The sequence below is a fragment of the Pteropus medius genome, unplaced genomic scaffold (assembly GCF_902729225.1).
Source record: "Pteropus medius unplaced genomic scaffold, Ma_sr-lr_union100, whole genome shotgun sequence".
In the NCBI taxonomy this organism is placed as follows: domain Eukaryota; kingdom Metazoa; phylum Chordata; class Mammalia; order Chiroptera; family Pteropodidae; genus Pteropus; species Pteropus medius.
Window position 1 is genome coordinate 23,521,751 of NW_024349802.1, and position 20,829 is coordinate 23,542,579.

The following is a 20,829-nucleotide window of genomic DNA, read 5'->3' on the forward strand; positions in this document are numbered from 1 at the left end:
AATTTATTTTCTCAAAGTTTTGGAGGCTGGAAGTCCAAGATCAAGGTTCTGGCCAAACAGGTTTCTGATGCGAGCTTTCTTTCTGGCCTATAGATGGCCACCTTCTTACTATGTCCCCTCCCTCACATGGCCTTTCCTCAATGATTGCTCCAAGAAAAAGAGAGGGAAGAGGGCTTTCTGGTGTCTTTTCTTATAAGGACACTAATCCTATCAGATCAAGGCCCCATTTTATGACCTTATTTAAATTGAATTACTTCCTTAGAGGCCCCATCTCCAAATATAGACACAATAGGCCTTCATATGTGAATTTAGGGGTATACACGGACATTCGGTACATAACAATCAGTAAAACCAAAAGCTAGTTCTCTAAAAAGAGAAAATTCAGAAATAAAGCATATTAGAAATATAACTATAGAAATATAGTTATATTATAGGTTATAAATATAACCTTAGAAATCTTTAAGTTACTAGAGCACACTTTATAAATATTTAAAAGGAAGTTTTAAAAGCCAGAAAAGGAGAGCATAAGAAAACATTATGTTAATCTCATTTACGAAAGTAGATTTTAAAAATCCTAGCTAAAGCAGATCAGATATGTAAAGTAAATCAGATCTGTTAGAATATTAAGAGACAAATTAACCATGGCCAAATATGCAATGAGAGGTAAGAATTAATTAGTCCAAGACTGGTCCCTGGCAAAATGGCTTCCCCAAATTGTGGCATCCTGCAAAGCTCCATGGAAACCGATTATGCCATCAAATCTAGTCAACCACAATACTGGACCTCAAAAGTTTCACCTCCAACCCCCATTATGCCAGCAAGGGGGTTGGTGCTAGCCCAATCATGTATACTGACGTGGCCAATGGGTGTTGCAATCCTATCACTAACTTGCAGCATCTTAAAACTAGCTATAACCACAAGGCTTAGATTTCAGGTGGGCTGCGACTACCCATCAACTTTGAATGCCATGTTCTCAGAATTACACTGGAATTGAAGTTCTGCCATATTACTATTATATCCTGGTCCCTGATCACTCTAGGGGGAGGATCTGCTGTTTCTCTAATTATTCATTAAAAGCTCCATAGCTCACAGTCAAAGTTCTTCTAATGGAAGTGTGTCATAGGCCTTATTAGAACGTTGTGCTCTCATTCAGAGTGGAATGAGGCAATGGAAACTTGCACACTGAGCTACTGATCCCTGTCCCTGTGAGCCTTCTCTAACAAACGCTGCTCCAGCAGGGCTGATACATGTGCTTCTTAACCACTTGCACTGTTTGCATGGCATGTCACAGAGTAAAGAGGGAAACCCATATAATTTTAATATCTGCCACCTCAAAAGCATTATGAGAAATTCAATATTCATTCATGATCTTTACAGCAAAAAATAAAGTTCGGTCCAAGGCTAGCACCATTTATAAAAAGAAACTTCAGACTGACTAAACGGTAATATAAAAAAGTATAAAATAACATTCATAACATTGAAATGGAAATGTATTTGCATGTAAAACATGAAAGTTGTAAAAGATTGATAAACATGAATATGTTGAGATTAAATTTCCTGTGTAAATAAAACTTTTAAAAACCACCAGAAAATAAGTTGAAAAGCAAGAAAGAAACAAAGATAAACACACAGACATATGGATTAATATTCAGAATACACAAAGTGTGAAGTGAATGTACTCAGTACAAGAGCTTCAAGAAAGCAGGAAAGCCTCAAGGTTACTCTTCTGTTTATATTGTTTTGTTTTGTTTTTTAATTTTGAAATAAGACTAAATCTATTTAATATTCTAGTAAAAGTCTGCTTATCAATAACAACATAAAAGTACAAAACAGACTGGTGATTTCAAGTATATTAATACATAGTCATGAAGTGTATGACTATATAATATATTCCATGAGCAATGACAGGTGGAAGGGGGAAAAGAAGACTATGGTTGGGTCTAGCAAAAAATCAATACAGATGTAGAGAGGATTCATATCGTATATTCTACCACTAATACCAGACGAAATTCAAAAAATAAAGTTCAAATATGACTCAGGAGAGAGATAATAATGGCTAAGACTTATATCTCAAAGGCTGTGGGAGAGCCTACCGAACTCACTACGTGGTTTGTGTACATAGTGGCATGTAGTATGTAGGTTTTTCCAAAAGGAAGAAGTATAGAATTTTAATTTTAGACTAACAACTATACAATTATAGGATACCGATAAAAATGGTTCATTGCTTATTATTTATACTACCCACCTTTTAAAATCCAGTTTTAAAAATAAGCACTGAGTCACATTTTTATAAGGTTGACAAAATGTTCTTCCCTCATTATAAGAAGTCTGAACTGGTCATTTTTTTTCTCTGAACTTTTAGAAAAATGTTAATGAGAGTACTTGGGTTTGGGCTCAAATGAGAGAGGCTTTTAATAAAAATTTCAGAGTTAAAGAACTCTATATTTTGGATTCATTAATCATCTAACATAGAAATGTCTCTAAAGCCTAACAGAAACAATCTAAAAACAAACCCACTCAGCATCAATAAATATCTCCTTTCTTCTAGAAGAATTCTTCTTTAATCTGAAATTTTAAAAAGTCCTAATAGCTTAAAATAAACCAAACGCTTACTTTACACAGGTAAATACTTCACGAGTCAAGTATGAATCCAAAGCTTAAACTGAATTGTGCAAGTTTTCAGTGAAATCGTCAGTCATATAATACAAACAAAAGCCAACTATTTAATACATGATGAACCCTCTAAGAAATGTACCCCAAGAAACATTAGCTTTTGCTATCTTGAAGATTTGCACATTTCATTTTTTAGATAATGTAACATTTTGTTAGAGTATATTAGCTACTGTGTGGTAATGCTTCATAAAGAATCCCTTATCTTAAAGATGTGAGTTTTCCCAAAGAGAAGCTTTGGTTCTGCTTTAGAAGTCTCATATAAATTAAACACCTCATCAAATATTAATATAGAAGGAGATAACACAGGATGCAATACAGACAGTCAAGTTACCTCTTTGTATATTTATGAATTACTTTCTCCTCCAAGGTATTTACACTAGAAAACTTAGTCTGTCCTGATTAATATTTCAGTAGTAAAGGTTTGAGTGATTAGAACCTTGGCAAAACCTTAATTCAAAATTGTTAACAAATACTTTCAGTGACCAGACTATGTGATTGAGTTATTACAAATTTATTACTATTAGGGAAAACAAGCATCGTCATCTTTGAAAAATGCCTCAATCACTACTTCTCAACCTAGGATAAAAATACATACGATTATCATATAATTATTTTTATCTCTATCTCCTGAAATTCCCCTAATTTCATTCATTAGAAGGGGATTTAAAGACTTAAGAACAGAATAGCAGCACTCAGGTTTCCTCTGAAATACTCAGTATCTTAAACAGTATGTACGCTCTTTATTCTGTTTTAGTAAGCTACATACAGTACTGGTTTCAGAGTTTGTGGAAAGGGAGAAAAGAAAAATTAATTCAAAACCATTCTAGAAAATGCTTTTTGGCACAATAGCAAAAATCAAAAACAGGAAAGCCACTATTATGGGCTGAATTGTAAATCTCCACTCCTCCCCAACCCACCCCCCACCCTCCCAAAAATTATATGTCTAAATCCCAAATCCCAAAACCTCAGAACTTTACTATATTTGGAGACAGGGTCTTCAAAGAGGTAATTAAATTAAAATAAAGTCATTAAAGTAGGTCCTAATCCATCTGACTGGTGATTTTAGCAGAAGAAGACATGTGGACACAGAAGCCTGCATAGGAAAGATGATGTGAAGACAAAGAGAGAAGAAAACCCTCTGCAAGCCAAGAGGAGAGGTCTGGAACAGATCCATGCTTCAAGGATCTCAGAAGGAACCAACTCTAAGGACACCATGATTTGGCTTCTAGCCTCCAGAACTGTGAGAAAATAAATTTCTGTTGTTCAAGTCACTTAGTCTATAGTACTTTGTTATGACAGCCCTAGCAAATTAATACAGTCATTTTTATCTTTCCAAAATTTAAATAGTTTTTGGTTGTTGTTGTTCAACTTCTACATAAACCTCAGTCATCACTCCTCAGTAGAAACAGGTAGAGGCTCTGGCCTCTGCTCCTTGAGCTTCTCAGATGCTGAGTCCTCATTGATGTAGCAAGGCTTAGATAGATATGTCAAGGACTTCCCCAAAATGCCTTTTATAGATAAATCCACAACATATTTTCTGCCTTTTCCAATGCATGAGATTAAAAAGAAAAAGACAGATGTTTTTGTTAGAACCAGAAGACATCTCTGTATCAGAGCCATCATCTGATTGGTAACTGCAATAAGAAGACTGGGCTGGAGAAGTATGTGAGGTGGTACCATGGGCATCAGAATACTGATGAAATTATTCCCAGAGTTTACACTGGGCCCTGCCCTTGTATCTACCATGATTCCAGTTGTTTTGTTTGGTTTCTTTTAATCCTGCCAGCAGCTTTTTCTATCTTTTCACAAGTAGTACTTGTGAATGTCTTCTGAAGGAGTCTGATCCTTCAGAGGTCCTTTCATTATTCACCGTCAGTAAACTGAGAATTAGAGAATCTACCTCTGCAAGGCTCATTCTTGGCTTGTAAAATCAAACATCTTTTCTTCTAGAAAAAGTATTCTAAAAGCAGTCATTCCACACTCAATAACATCCCTGAGATGTGGAGCGTACACCAGGCCATCTCCCTGACCCACATCCAGTCCTTCCCTCCTCAACAATCTTCTTATCTAGGAAGATTGTCACTGGCAGATCATATTTTTTGTTTTTGTTTTTAACGAAGAAAAAGCACACAGCAAAGTTTCAAAAGCCTAAGGAAGGGGCAGTATCCATGGTTGTTGATGAGGTAAATGGGCATTACAAGAATGAAGTATGTGTAATATCTAAATGCATTCTATACACTTGGTGGGACATATAGGATAGGGACATAAAGGTTAAAAATATAGCTTCATCTTTCCCTCCTTAGTTAATATTTCTGAGTTTTTATTTGCTCCTGGGGACTCAGTTGGCTAATAGGTAAAAATGCAGACCAGGAAAAACTAAGAATGCTTTTTATAGAAGAAAAAAACATGAAAATGTTGTAAGGCTAGATTTGGAAAAGTATTGGAGAAAGAAGGAATGAAGTAAGGAAGTGACAGGTCAATTTTATTAATGAGTTTTGAGGAAAAGGCAAACAATTATGCATAGTTTGAAACTCTGAGGATAGATTGGTAAAGAGAATTTTTAGAAGTTTACTTGGTAAATGAAGGACTTGCTCCTTTGCCATCTCTTCCAAAGACTTAATAAAGATTAAATCATTACCCTAAAACAAAGTGACAAATTATTCTTTGCCATAATGATCCAGGGGGTTAGGTACCAACCTTTGCAAGTTAAGTTTCTCTGAGAATTACTTTAAGGCATAAAGAAAATGAATTCTAGGTGAGAATTTAGGGCTCAAGATTAGATTTTTATAGATGGAAATCAGATTTAGGCAGCATTATATGATTTCACTAAGTGGCGATACTCTCTTGGGGAGTTACAAGCTAAAATTTTATTTTAATCCAGTCTTCAAAGACATCTAGCTGTTAAGAGATGATGTCTTTCTTGTTCTAAAAGAGGAGGTCTGTGGTGAAAATAATTAGACTAGTTTAGGGTTCATCTCTCTTTTCACTGGCTATGATGGAAACCATTGGAGATTGAGATATTATGCTACAGTCATCGAGCAGTCATTGGAACCACTAGTAGGGAGAGTTTGCTATCATAAACTAGAAACATTATTAAGGAACATTGCTAGGGATGGGAGATAAGGCACTTGAATTATAGTTGGAAAAAACCAATGCACTAATAGTGTCAGGCCCCAAATGAAAAATGCTGAAGATTAAGTGAGGATCTATCCATAGGATCTAGAATTTGGAATTCATAATGAACTCACAGCCACAAAGGACTACTTTTGTGGAAGTAATTCCATTTCTGTCTCCACACACCACCACAACCACCACCACCACCACCAAAGTAACTGTACACTGCAGAGAAGATTTGATGGGATTCTTAAACCAAGTTAGCATCCACATAGCAAACTAAAGGGAAAATAATCTATCCACAGACTCTGAAACTTTTGAAATGAGTCTTCCAGCAAGGTGTGGGGGAATTAAAATAAATAGAAATTTCTAATAGTAAGGTTAGTATAGGAGATATTTACGTAGACAAGAATTACTAAGCAAATTCATTCTTACTCCTAACAAAAAAGAACTCTTAAGAGAAGGTGGTAAGGAGTGTCTGAAGAAGTTAGGGCACAGAGATGATTCAGTCTCCTAAAATATGATCTTAACTAGCCAAGTCCCTGAGCATGGGCCAGGTCCTTCACTCACAATCAGTGAACTCCCAGAAGTAGCTGATAGGCCAAGTCATAAACTTGCAGCAGAATTAGCTTTTACTGTAATAGGGTTGCCCAGAAATAGAATTGCTGTGAGCATACACATATATTCCCCCAGCAGCTCACAAATGTTAAGTGTAGGAGGGATGTATGTAGTTGTAACCCTAGTATTGGTCAAGATCTTGTACCATAGATAGGTCCTCACTTTTGCTTTGATTATGGAAAAGTAGGGCATCTATCTGAAACTATCCCCAAAAGGGAAAGGGCTGGCTGAACATTCTATTTTCTTTGTTGTCAGAAGAAAACAGACCTTGAGTGTGTATGTGTAGGAAGGGGACAGAAGATATACCTTATAAATATTTTATACTTCAAAATTTTATCTTTGGCATAGGATATATGCTGATAGCAGATCCAGGTTTAGCCAGAGATCTTGACTCTGAACCTCTTTTGACTTTACCAAAGCAAAATCAAACACTAAAATTAAAGTATCTATAAATTTATACCTGAAATTACTCATATGACGGAAATGTAAACACTTTGTTCTCATCTAACATCCGGTCCTTAGTTCTCTGACCTTCTGACCTTTGACTCTACTTCTCTATTTCTACTTACTTCACCATAGGTACTTTCTCCCAGTTTTGTCATCCCCCAAATATCAATTACAAGCTTCTCTGATCCTCTTTATACATTTCCCTATTCTGGAAGTTTCATATAAATGAATCATACAATATGTGGTCTTTTGTAGTGTGTACAAACCCACACACATACACACATGTGCACATGCACACAAAATATTACCGACCCATAAAAAGGAACGAAGTATATTGATACATGCTACAATGTGATGAACCTTAAAAATGTCATACGAAGTGAAAGAAGCCAATTACAATGTGCTTATCCATTCATCAGCTGATAGACATTTGGGCTGTTTCCACTTTTTGGCTATTGTGAATAGTACTGCTATATATGTTCATGTAAACATTTTTGTGTGGACATATGTTTTCTCCTCTTGGATATGTATCTAGAGTAGAACTACTTGACCACAGGATAACTCTATGTTTAAGATTTTGAAGAACTGTTAAAATGTTTTCCAGAGTGGCTGTGCCATTTCACTTTCCTAATGGATGAGGTATACAGCGAGGTATGAGGTTCTAACTTCTACACATCATCACTAACTCCTGTTATCTTTTTATTACGGCCATCCTAGAGGGTAGAGGTGTTATCTCATTTTGGTTTTAATTCACATTTCTCTAATAGATAATGATGTTGAATATCTTTTCTTGTGCCTTTTGGTCATTTGTATATCTTTGAAGAAATATCTCTTTCTCAAAACAGAAATGTCCTTCGTAAATTTTTTAATTGGGTTATATGCTTTTTATTGTTGAGTTGTAAGATATACTTTAGATCCAGGTTCCTTATCAGATATATAATTTGAAAATATTTTGTCCATTCTGTCTGTGGGTTTTCATATTCTTGATGGTGTCATTTGAAGCATCAAGTTTTTAATTTTGAAGAAGTCAATTTATCTTTTTTCTTAGGTCACATAAGATTTTGGCATCATATCTAAGAAGGCTTTGCCTAACCCAGTTATAAAGATTTATTTGTTTTCTTCTGAGAGTTTTACACTTTAGCTCTTTAGGTCTATAATTTATTTGAAATTAATCTTTTAAAATGTTGTGGAGGGATCCAACTTAATTTTTTGTATGTGGTTATCTAGATGTCCCAGCAGCATTTGTTGAAAAGAATATTTTGCCCTATTGAACTGTCTCAGCACAACTGATAAACTTAATTGTAAATGTAGGTTTATTTCTGGATTCCCAATTCTACTCCATTGATCCATTATTCTATTTTTATGCCAGCACCATGTTGTCTTGATTACTATGATTTTATAGTCATTTTTGAAACTGAGAAGTGTGAGTCTTTCAAATTTTTTCTTCTTTTTCAAGATTGTTTTGGCTATTCTGGGTCCCTTCAATTTTCATATGAAATTTAAGATCAGCTTGTTAATTTCTGCAAAAAAAAAAAATTCAGAGAAAGGTTGATAGGAATTGCATCTGTAGATCAATTTAGAGTATTGCCATCTTAACAACATTAAGTATTCCAATCCATAAACTTAAAAATCTTTCCATTTATTTAGGTCTTCTTTTATTTCATTCAATGATGTTTTGTAATTTTCAGAATATAAATGTTTTGTACTTATTTTGGGATATCTATTCTTATTTTCTTTCATTGCTATTGTAAACAGAAATTTCTTAATTTCATTTTTGGATTGTTCATTGCTAGTGTATAGAAATATGACTGTATACTGGTCCTCTGGCAACACTGCTGAACTGGTTTACTAGTTCTAATAGTTTTTTTAGTGGATTCCTTAGGATTTTCTATATGCAAAATCATGTCATCTGCAAACAGAGATAATTTCATCTTTTCTTTTCCAATCTGGCTGCCTCTTATTTCATTTTCTTGCCTAATAGCCTTGGCTAGAACACTCAATGCAGTGTTAAACACAAGTGGGGAGAGTGGACACCCTTTTGTTGTTCCTTATTTAGGGAAACACTCATTTTTTTTACCATTAAATATGATGTTATCTGTGAGTTTTGTATAGATTCCCTTTCGGATTGAGGAAGTTGCCTTCTATTCCTAATTTGTTGAATTTCTTTATCATGAAAATGTGTTGGATTTTATCAAATGCTTTTTCTGCATCTACTGAGATGATGATGTGGTTTTCCTAGTTTATTTTATTGATATGGTATGCCACATTAATTAGTTTCAGATGTTAAACTAATTTAGATTCCTATGATAAACTTCCTTAGTCATGAAGTATAATCATTTTCATATGTTGCAGGATTCAGATTGCTAGTATTCTGTGGAAAATTTTATGTCTATATTTACCCAAGATAATAGTCCGTTCTTTTCTTTTAATGTCTAGTTTTGGTATCAGGGGAGACTTGTTTGATTTTAAATTCATGACCACAAACCTCAATAGGGCTCTCAACACTTCTTTATAATCCTATCACAGTTCACACAGATATTTACTGTGTACCTCTCATGTGTGACACAAAAGTTTGAGCTGCTAGAGAAATAGCAATGAAAAAAAAAAAAACAAAACCAAAAACAGACAGCAAAAATGAGTTAACATTCCAGTAAAAGGGGAAGTAGACAGTATATATAAACAAACCAATAAAGAAAACAAGATAATTTCAGATGTTAATAAATGAAAAAGAAATAAACAGGATGGTATGATAGGAAGAGGTGTATGTGGAGAAGGTGAGGAGATGATCAAGGAAAGTTTATACAGAAAGAAGACATTTGAACTCAGACTTGAAAACTGAAGACACAGCTAAAACACCTTGAAAAGAAAAAAATTTTGGCCTATTTGAAGGAAAAAAAATGAGATTAGTGTGACAGGTAATAAGTGGAAGGAATATTTCTTATCCAGACCTATTACCAACTAGAAAAAAAAAAAAAAGAGAGAGAGAAAATTCAATAAAAAATATCCAAGAACTTGAACAGGTACTTTGCAAAAGAGACAATCCAAATGACCAATAAATATGAAAAGGTCCTCCAACCACTGTACACTTACGAGCAAAGCCAATGTTAAAAAGACTGACGATGCCAAGTGATGGCAAGGATATAAACAAACTGGAACTGTCATACACAGCTGGTTGGGTTGCCAACTGGTATGACCATGGGTAAATTTGCTTTTCATTATCTACTAAATTTGAACATACTCACTCCTAGGTATATACATATCTATTCCTAATATCTCTCTATATATTTCTATCAATAAATATGTACAGAAACGTTCATTGTCAAAAATTGTAAACTACTCAGATATCTATAAACTTTTCTTTAGAAGAATGGGATGTGGTATGCTCACATAGTGAAGTACTATATAGCAATAAAAATGAACAAACGCCTGCTACACACTACTTGAGTGAATCTCAGAAACATGTTGCATGAAAGAAACTAGATATAAAAAAAATACATACTATATGATTCCATTTATATAAAGTTTTATAACAAGTGGAATTAATTTGTCACATTAAAAGTTAGAATAGTAGTTAAGTTTGGGTCAAAGCAACATAGTGATCGAGAAAGTGTACAAGGTAGGTTCTGTGGGGCTGGCAATGTGCTTCTAAAGTCCTGACAACTGTGACAAGTAATGAGTGAGGGGAAGAGATTCATCCTTCCCCTGAATGTGGTTACACAAGTGTATTTACTTTTTGATAATTTGTGAGCTGTTCATCTATAATGTTTGCAGTTTTTGTATGTATGGCATAGTTCAATATATCATATATTTTAAAATAGATATTATATTACAGCCTAAAGAATAGATTTGAGTAAAGAGATGATGTTTTGGCTTTAGGTAGGAATAGAACTGTTAAGAAAATTAGACTGATTCCATACATGGTTTAGAGGAAGAATGGGTAGGAATCACTAATGTACTTCATATAGGGAATGAATAGAAAAAGGTAAGAATCGAGATTGATTGCTAAATTCTCAGCCTAAGTAATTCAATCAAAGCTGGTGACATTTATGTTTTCTAAAAGATAGCATGGTTGATTGTGTTAGAAGTTGCTCAGAATTTCCATAACGAGGACAAAGCAGTTGCCCTTAGATTTAAACACAGAAGTCACTGATGATCTGAGCAATATTAGGTTAGTGGTGGAGATGAAATCCTGATCAGAGCATGTGGAAGTAAAATTATGAAGTAAGGAAATGGAGAAAACAATTTTAGGTAACTCTTTGAGTATTTTTTGATTTTTTTTCTTGTGAATGGGGAGGGGAAAATGCAAAAAGAAAAAAAAAGCATTCTGGGATTAGGGCAAATTATGATATATATTATACAGGTGGTTGAGGAGAAGGTGCCTAGTATAAAAAAATAAACTTGACTTAATAATTTTGGCAGATTAGGCCTTAATCCATTACAATTCACCTTCCCTTCCCCACCCCCACAACCAGAAAGTCACTTTCTAAGATATTATTAACTTTCACTAAAGATATTATTCTTTAAGTTTTGCTGTGTTTGGGGGTTGGAGAACGTTCCCATTTTTCTCTTCGTTTTTTTTTTTTCCTTTAACAGCTTTAATGAGATATAATTCACATATCATGAAATTCACCCATTTAAAGTATACAATCATTTCTTTCTATGTCCTGGGTTCCTTAATGATGTTCGAGAGTTGTCTGGTATTAATAACATGCAGCATAAAACAAAAAAAAGTTTGGAAATAGAACAGATATTTTCCCTCCAAACTTTATCTCCATGATCAGCTTTAACATAAAAAGTATTTATTGTACAAAACAAGATTTCAGAAAAAACACAAAGATAAACCATTTCCCATTGTAGATATTCAGGAAATAACTCCTAATAACTTGAGGACTATTTTTGTTTCTGTTTGTTTGGTTTTTACTTTAGGAATCCTACCCTTATTCTATACATCTGCTCTTCTGGATATGAGAGAAAATGAACCTCTACTTGTTTCAACCACTATTTGGTGTCTTTCTATAATTACCTGAGGTGAAAAAGCATTCCTAGCAAATATAGGCTTAGTCTCTGATCTCTTACATCTAAGCTGCTGATTCTTGCAGGAAAATTACAGTCAGGCCTATTGGTACCACTACAAGTTCAGACTCCAAACTCAGATGAGCCCATGGCACATCTTTAAAGCTATCCTTTATATGTATTCTTTCTTTTTCCTCTTACATCCTTACAGTGATTATTCAAAACCTTTATAAGTCTCAGACCATCTTTCTCATTCTCAAAAGATAAATTTTCCTCCTACATCAAAGAAAACCTCCATCACTTCTCATCTCAATACCTAAACTAAATGCATTATCTAAAACTACTCACTTATTTGCTGCAGTTTCAGACTTTGATTCTATTTGTTCTGAATACTTCTTGAGTATTCTTGAGGGTTTATGATGACCGAGACATCATGCTAAGACAAAGACAAGATCCCTCTCTTCAAGTAATGGTTTAAGAACTATTATGAGACAAATAGAAAATGATATGGAAGCATATTAAGGCACACCTGAGACTTTCAGGTACAGAGTGTCTGGCTACTTAGGAAAGCTGATATCTAAGACAGTCTGAAAGATGATAAGTAGGAGTCAATGCCCCTATGATGTGCCCCAGCAGTCTCTGCTCCCTCTACACACCACTCAACACATTGTATAATAGTTTATTTAAAGAAATACTCTACAAGAAAATCCATTTAGGGAAAGGTTCATATTTATCTTAACGACTGGATCCTTAGCATCTAATGAATACTTGCTGAAGAGAAGCACTGAATGACTATTTACAATATTATAAGATAATGGAAATAATATGAACTTCAGAGTTAGACTGACCTAAGCAATACTGATATTCAGAATATGTAACAATCAGGATGACTATGTTCAGTCATTTACCTAATTAACATTGCCTATATGTCAACCTTAGATTATACTTAATGATGCAACAGAAATTTATTTAGAGCCTACTATCTGTGCAAAATTGTAATTCATCTTTATCACTCAGGGACTAGTTTATGTAGATATTGCTGAATAGCTTCTAGCTTAAATGCTCCAAGATGCTTAATGTATTTTTGTTTGTTTTAATTGAAGATAAATGATGGATTTGATCTAAAATCAGCAAAATAGAAATGAAATATCTTATTGGCATATTTAAAGGCTGGTATGTCTTGCAGCAACTATATTCTTCTGCTTTAAAATGTTTCGAGGGAAACATCAATAATTAAAAATCTGATAATTGTGCAAATGTCAACTTCAAAACAGTAATTAATCTATATGCTTTAGGTCTATATTAGATGGCTGTAAGTATCCCAGTTTATTCAGTATATTGAGATTTGTAGGAATAAAACAGATCCAACAAAGATAATTAATCTCTTCATCTGTCTACCAAATGCAATAGTGTTATAAATGAAATAGATACCTGTAGTTTGAACAAGGAGAGTATTAATTTCAGACTGGCTTAGTAATTTCTCCTTATATGTGCCCATTCTCAATTGACCTTTATCTAAGCTACATTGGCATGGAAGTCACATGATTGATTTGCTTAAAGATAAAACTTTGTTCCACTAATGTTGTGGAAGAACAGTCTTTAAGTTGACCACTTCCTTTAAATAACAAGAAACCAAAATAGAATCTCAAGTTAATACAATTAGAGCATTCCAACTTGTTAGTCAGATGACTTATACATTGTCATTTATTTTCCTCATTTTAGAAATGTGTCATAATTCTAATAAACAGTGATAAATTTCTTACTCTGAGTTCTAGTAATTACACAATTATTGTCTCAATAATCACTACCCAAAGGAAATGAACCTACCACTAAAGAGTTTTCAAATGAGAATGTGAAAAATGGAAGTAATTTTGAACTGCAAATACAAAACTGAAAGCACGCCTCTTCAACCTATCACACCTAAATTTGCAAAGTAAACATGACACACTGAGAATAGGAGTAAGTTGAAATTCTTACCCTGGAAAGAAAAAACTAAAGGTTTTCCCCAAGTTGTCCAATTATCTTTTTAATTTCTTTAGAGAGGATTCGCTCCTCTTTTGGCCTGGGAGGAAACTCCGGTATGCCTATCTTTCCACATGATGAAATGGGGAAAACAAGGTGGCACACTGGTTTCATAAAAGACCTACGAAAATCTCATGTTCATCCTCCACCTTTCATTTAGAGCTTTCAAAGCCTCCCCACAATCTTTCTGGGAAGACTGAGACCCATCTTCAGTGTAGACACGTCTTCAGCATATTTTGTGCTGAAGCTTCCTAGGCTCTATTTGACAACACATTCATATCCAGTTTCTCTCACAGTATTAGTTGAAATCCGTTGTCCACTGATGATTCTCCAACCCTTTCTTTTTTCTATGTGTACAATTCTGTTTCACTTTTTAACAGTAATTTTAATAGAAGAAAAAGATATAAATAAGTCTGAAATCTTGACCAGAACTTGACAATTTGCATTCTCAACAATATATTGCAAACATTTTCCCATGTCATTCAATGACTACACTATTTAAAACACCAGTATTTTAGTTTTGAAGCTGCATTTGTTATTTAATCAATTATGTATAGACAGTTCTAATGAAATTCAAAGATCACAATGTTTTTCCAATATTGAAGTCAGCAGTTAATAATTTTTTTTTTGTATTTTATTAGTTATGGGTTTAGAGACCTTTAGTTACCTATTTTTTGGTTATTGTTGCCTGTTCTTTTGGTGTCATATCCAAGAAATCATTGCCAAATCCAATGTCATGAAGCTTTCTCCCTATTTTTCTTCTAAGAGAGTTTTAGCTTGCATGTAGGTGTTTTATTCATTTTGACTTAATTTTTGTAGATGGTGTGAGGTGCAGATCCAACTTCGTTGTTTTGCATATGGACATTCAGTTTTCCCAGTATCATTTGTTGAAAAGATTGCCCTTTCCCCACTGAATGGTCTTGGCACCTTTGTTGAAAATCATTTGATCATATATAGGGGGTTTGTTGGAGCTATTTTATTCCATGGGTCTATATGTATGTCATTATACCAGAATACTGTTTTGATTCTGCAGCTTTGTAATATGTTTTATAGTCAGTTAATGTGAAGCTACCAGCTTTGTTTAATTTCAGCTTTGTTCTACTTTCTAAAGATTGTCATGGCTATTCAAGGTAGCTTCAGATTCCGTATTAATTTTAAGATGGATATTTTCCATTTTGTTTTTTGATAAAAGCTGTTCTGTGTGGTCAATAATTTTAATTCTCAAACTGATGTTGGAGAATTTTTCTGGGGTTTCCCAATTCTCTGAGAATTTTCATGTTTGTAGAAGATGTCAATAATAATCTAAGAATGTAAATATTATAAAATCATAATCAGGTTCAACTGAATGAAAACTTTATAAATGAGTAAAGATACCCAATTTCAGTGCCTAAGTTAGCAGTATTTATAGGAACTGGTGGAAAACTGGCTGGGCTAGCTCAAGAATGGCCTTTTACAAACATGCTAAGGCATCATTTCAGGCACTTAAGAAGAGAAATGTAATGGTAAGATTTACATTTTTAAAAGATCACTTAGATATCCTTACAAAGGATAAGTTGGAAGCCAAAAAAAAAAAAAGGAAAAAAACAAATTAGAGGAAACTATTATAACAGTACAGATAAGAAATTGTGGCACCATGGGGACTATGAAACAGGAATGGAAAGAGAGCTAAGGGGTAGAATTCATAAAACCAGATGAACAGATTGGCTATGGCTGAGAAGGAAGGGGTTATTAAAGCCAAAAGAGACTAATATAAAATGACCGTTGAAAAAACGATTAATAAAATACTATCAGCAAAATTAAAAAAGGCATGTCTTTTGTTTTGAGACTTTTAGGAATTGATTTGACTACATCACGAGTTATGCAATGGGTTTGAAAATTTTTCCTCTCCTTTGCTACATAATCTATTTATAAATCTAGCTTAATTTCTTTCTCTAGATCTTACTGAAGTTTAATGTCATCGTTTCATTATTGTTTATTTGGTAGCTTCCTCTGGAAAGCTAACTTTGTCTTCTTGGTTTTTACAGTGTAGATGTAAGTGTCAAAATAGGATTATTTCTTCCTCTCTTCCCATTTTACATAGGAAAAAAGTTTTCATAGGCACATGTAAAAATTGTCACAAAAAAATTAATGGGAGGGAATTTGTCATGTTGTTAAATTTCACATAGTTCTTTGTGAAATGTGATAGATTTCTGTGTAACAGATTTTGCTTCCTTATACATTAAAAAGCCATTTTGCCTATTTCATCTCAATGTCTAAAACAATGTCTGGAACATGGTGGGTGTTAATTAATTATTTGTTAAATATTGAATAAATTAATAAATTCATATCCCAAATACCAGAGTATAACTGTCAGTCCTCAGAGGAGAGCTGCTCTTACTTCATTTAATAAGTATAGGATTCCCTCTACTGGATCTTCTTTCTCTGCACAATCTACCAAACTCATCCTGGATTCTCCTGTTACCTGTTCTTATATTTCTTCTCCCTACTCCTCATATCAAGGCTCTCTAGGACTACTAATTTTTGTCTTCACCAACATGTTTCCAAAAGAAAATCACTGCATTTAGTTACTGAGCATACAATTATGACACTCATAGGGTTGTTTTGTTTGTTTTTAATGAAAGTTCTGTCTGAAGCTAATTCCTATTGACTGAGTACAAAGCACTTCTAGTCAAAAAGTTTTTATGAAGTACAGATTGTATGTCCAGGGCAAGGCTAGCTACTAGAGACAGTAGTATATATCTCTTTTATAAACAGAATGTAAATGCCATATTAATGTGACATGGACTATCACCTATCCATTTGAAAAGCACATGAACAAGCTCTTTCAGTTAGAAACTTGGTATCATTCCTTTTCTCCTTGAATTCATATTTTTATCTCATTTCCCCCACATAAGTTTATCCCATCATATTCTAGTTCTTGAATTTTTAATTGATCAGTCTATCCCATTTCCCTACGACAAAAATATATTTTAAAGTTCCAAGAACATAAATTTTAAAACATTTTTCTTAGTGATATTAAATTACTAGAACACTACTGATCAAACAACAAACGTAAAAGTATGATCATTTTAAAATATCAAAAGTCAGCTTTTATTGTAAATGAATGTCATGACGAAATGGATAGGGCCTTTCCTGCCTCCTCACCATCATTTAGGTCATGTATCCAGGAAGAATATTGTTGTTAGAAAGAAATAGGGTTAATTCTATTCTTATATTTTATATTCTTCCATTCCAAATATTGGGGAGTAGGATTTCTGGTTACACTAATAATCATTCTCGAACTAAGCTATGTACCAAAAATCACATAAGGGTATGTCATCAAAATAATTTTTAATGGTCAGCTGACAACTCAGTTGAGTCCTTCTGCAATATTTTTAAAAGTCATTGGAAATTTCCAGTCTTGCAAAAGAATCAGCTACCCAGCCATTAGAATTATTCACTTCCTAAACAAGATTTAGGTCAATTAAAAGTACTGCTTTATTATAGAGTATTAAAGGGACAATTATTAAAGAGGAAAGGAAAAGTGGTTCAGGTACACGCTGATACAGACCAAAAGTAACAAAAACATGCAAGTTAATAAACAGAATTAATATCCTTAAACTATTCATTGCATTAATTCTCTTGAAAGCCTTCACATACCTTAAGGTTAAGGGTTGGAGACATGTGTTGCCCACTTTGAAGACTGCTGCTTCAGGATACACGTGGATTTGGATACACACAGTGTAACAGAAGTTGTGAACTTTAAGTAGTTCACAACCTTCTGTGTGTGTTTTGGGGGATGGCGGTGTGTGTGTGATGAAGTATGGGAGAAAAAAGGTAAGATAATATATGCCTGGATACCAGGTTTTTCATTTTTGATAGTATTTTTAAATGTGCTCTTTATCTCTATCATCTGCCACTAAAACCATTTCTTTACCCTAATGCTCTTAACCTGGACATGTGATATGTGGGGGAGAAAAGAGAAATAATGCTTTTAAAACAATACTGATGAAACAACATTGAAGTTGGTATTAATATGAAATGACACTGCTATTTCAACTTAAAGATTCTGATATGTTAAGTCTATTCTGCTGACAATGAAGAGCCACACCTATCAAAGGTCTACCACAGAGCAGAGTACTCATAGACAGGGCAAAGAAATAGAAAACATGATCCCTAACCAGAAATTCACTTAAAATTTTCCCTCCAAAAGTGCATTCTTATTGATTCCTCTGTGTATGTTCATCATGGCTAAGGAATACATAGCTTTCATTTATAAATAAAACAAAACATTTTTTTTTCATTTTTTACTATGTTGCCTAATTAAACAAAAATAAGATTTGAAGTAGCTCTAAAAATGCAAGATTGCCTAAAAATAAGAGAAGAAAGCTGAACCAGTCAGAAGTTGTGCCAAGGCACATATTCTTTGTTCAGAGATTGGTTTGAAATAAAACCCACTAGTGAAAAAAGGGAACCTAGCCAAAACCAATATCATATTCTTCAGGAGCCCTGTCCCTGATGGAAAACATCAGGACCTTGGTAAGGGGATGGGTGGAGGTGGGAAAAGGAGGAGAAACTCTTTAAATACCTATCTCTGTTACGTACAACCTGTAAACAAGACACTTAAAAAAGTGCCTTGTGTTGAGTGTATTATTCAATCCAAAATGGCCATTCTGTAACAGGTATACATTTTTGAAGCAGTGATTTGTTTCAGACTGCAATTGTAGTTACAGAAAACAGTGGTTTAAAAAAAAAAATGTCCCAAACTTGGCCTGGGACAGAATTTTTTGAATGGCTAATTCACAACTTCCTCTTGGGATGAAATGAACATTCCTGAAAAAATTCCTAAGCAATATTCCAATAAACTTTAATGGAATTAAGACTTACTCTGGGAACCATTCATGCACCTAAGCAAATGACCATATTATTAGTTACAAATCTAGTAACCCCAAATTCTTTTCTTTCTGTTATCTAGTTTAACGATTATAAAACCATTTTCTTTTCCCACATGTCCCTACCAAGACTGTATCTTTTGACTTTCAGAGGCCTTTTCTTTTTCAATAAGATTGTAATAAAACTTTAACACATGCTTATAATGAAACTGTGTTAATAATTTATTTGCTAAAATTAAAGTAGATGCACATAAATGGAGAGGAAGTGACCATTTCCAGCTTAATGTAATGAATATCTAGATTATATTTTGTCATAACCTAGCAGAGGTACCAATCCCTCTACCACCCACAAAATTTTAAGATAGTTTACTTGATTAAATTATAGGCTTATGCATTCTGGACAAGCAATAATTTCGTAAGACCCATTTTTTTCGTAATTATAATAAGGAGGTGAGCATTTTAAAAGAAAAATAGACTCATCAGATAAACTTTAAAATAATATGCTAATATTTTCCTTTACTCCAAGAGAAAAGATAAAAATGAGTCTTCTTTTTCAAATCTCGAATTATTCTAAATTGTGAAGATTCAAAAATAGAAAACATTTCTATGTCTACAAGTTAGAAACCAAATTATTATTTTATTTCTGATGATTTGGGGTGCCTCAACCGATTTTGTTAACATTCTTCAAAACTGTACTAGCCGAAACACATCGCTTGGTGGTTATAGTTGAACTTCGGGGATTAACTAGGAGAAATTAACTAGGTTTGCTTTTAAATTTGTAAAGCGCTTTACTGAGGCTAAGAAAAAGGGCTGATTCTTGTCCAAAATATTCTAAACACTGCTCTCTGCCAAGATTCAGCCCAATAAATTGAAGCACATCGATCTAAATGATTACATTAATATAGATTTTTAAGTATTTCTAAAATATCTAAAATACCAAATTGTGGTCTTTGTTTATAACAACTGTGAGTTTTCACTTAAATATAAACAAGAAAGGGAGGCTTAACAATAAAAACATGATTTAAAATAAACCCATCCTTTGATGGGCTAACTTTGGGCCCATGAATAAAAACGCAATGCAAAAACATTTTCCAGCAGAACACCAACGTAAATAATATTTAAGTTGACAAAACACTACGTAAGAGGGCGGTGAGGAGCGTCATTATTGCCAATTGGCGGTTAACATGAGGATAAATTGCCTATATACCGTTTTCTGGTTTATACTTTTAACCAGAAATAGCCCTAGAATTTGAGTTTCATCTGGGTGCAACGCCAATATTAACGAATTCTACTACTGTAACTCGACAGTTCAGGAATGTCATCTACAAAAAACCAAGGGTCGTAGCAACTCCAGGTCAGCCTACTGCAATACCCAAATCCCAACGCTTTGCCGTGAAGTCAATAAATTTCACATTTTTTAAAAGAGCAGTGCGCTGAATAACTATGGGACCTTGAACGGTGCGCCGAGTTTGCTTCAAATGATCGCTCGAGGATTCGAAGCAGCGCCCAGAAAACAAAGTGAGGGGTTAAACGGCTCCCCTCGTCCTCCCCAGCCCCGCGCGTTGTTACAGGTTTCCCAGTTCCCAGCCACAGTAAGGCGACAGTTCTGTAAACCCTTAAGGGCGCTACCAAGCGGAGCAAACACACACCACACACGCTCGGGGACACCCAAATAGACGTTGAGTGAAGTGGACGCGCTGGACAACAGCCGTGAAGAAGGCCGTCAGCCCTACCGTCGCGGCGGTGGGGAACGCTCTTACCCAACTCCGGCTCCGCCTCCGCCTCCTACCGTCGCCGAGGCCCCGCCCCGCCCCACCGCAGAGACTCACGGGACATGTAGTACAGCGCGCCCACCTTCTCCTGCCCCTCAAATCACCAGCTCCCTCCCAGGTCCCTCGCGTCTGAGTTCCGGTATGTTAACACAGCCCCAGCGCCGAGACTGCGGACGGCGTCTGCCCGTTTTCCGGTTGCATGCTGCTCGTCCTCTCTTCCAGTACCCCTCGACAGCATTTCCCCTCCGCGGTGTGCGACGCTGAGGAGGCCAGCGCCTGCAGGCCTGGGTCTCGCGCGC

At 34.7% G+C, this 20,829-nt stretch overlaps 1 protein-coding gene across 3 annotated transcripts in view; it reads right to left on the bottom strand.

The window, feature by feature from the left end:
• ZCWPW2 (zinc finger CW-type and PWWP domain containing 2) overlaps positions 1–20,737 on the bottom strand; it is a 119,649-nt gene extending 98,912 nt beyond the window's left edge. The window contains exon 1 of one of the 3 annotated variants that reach the window (XM_039836704.1): positions 20,613–20,737. The gene's annotated coding sequence lies outside the window, so the exon portion shown is untranslated. Of the gene's footprint in view, positions 1–20,491; positions 20,555–20,612 lie in introns of those variants that run through there. The other 2 variants (XM_039836703.1, XM_039836702.1) reach the window with 2 other exon arrangements.
• Between the last annotated feature and the right edge of the window lie 92 nt (positions 20,738–20,829).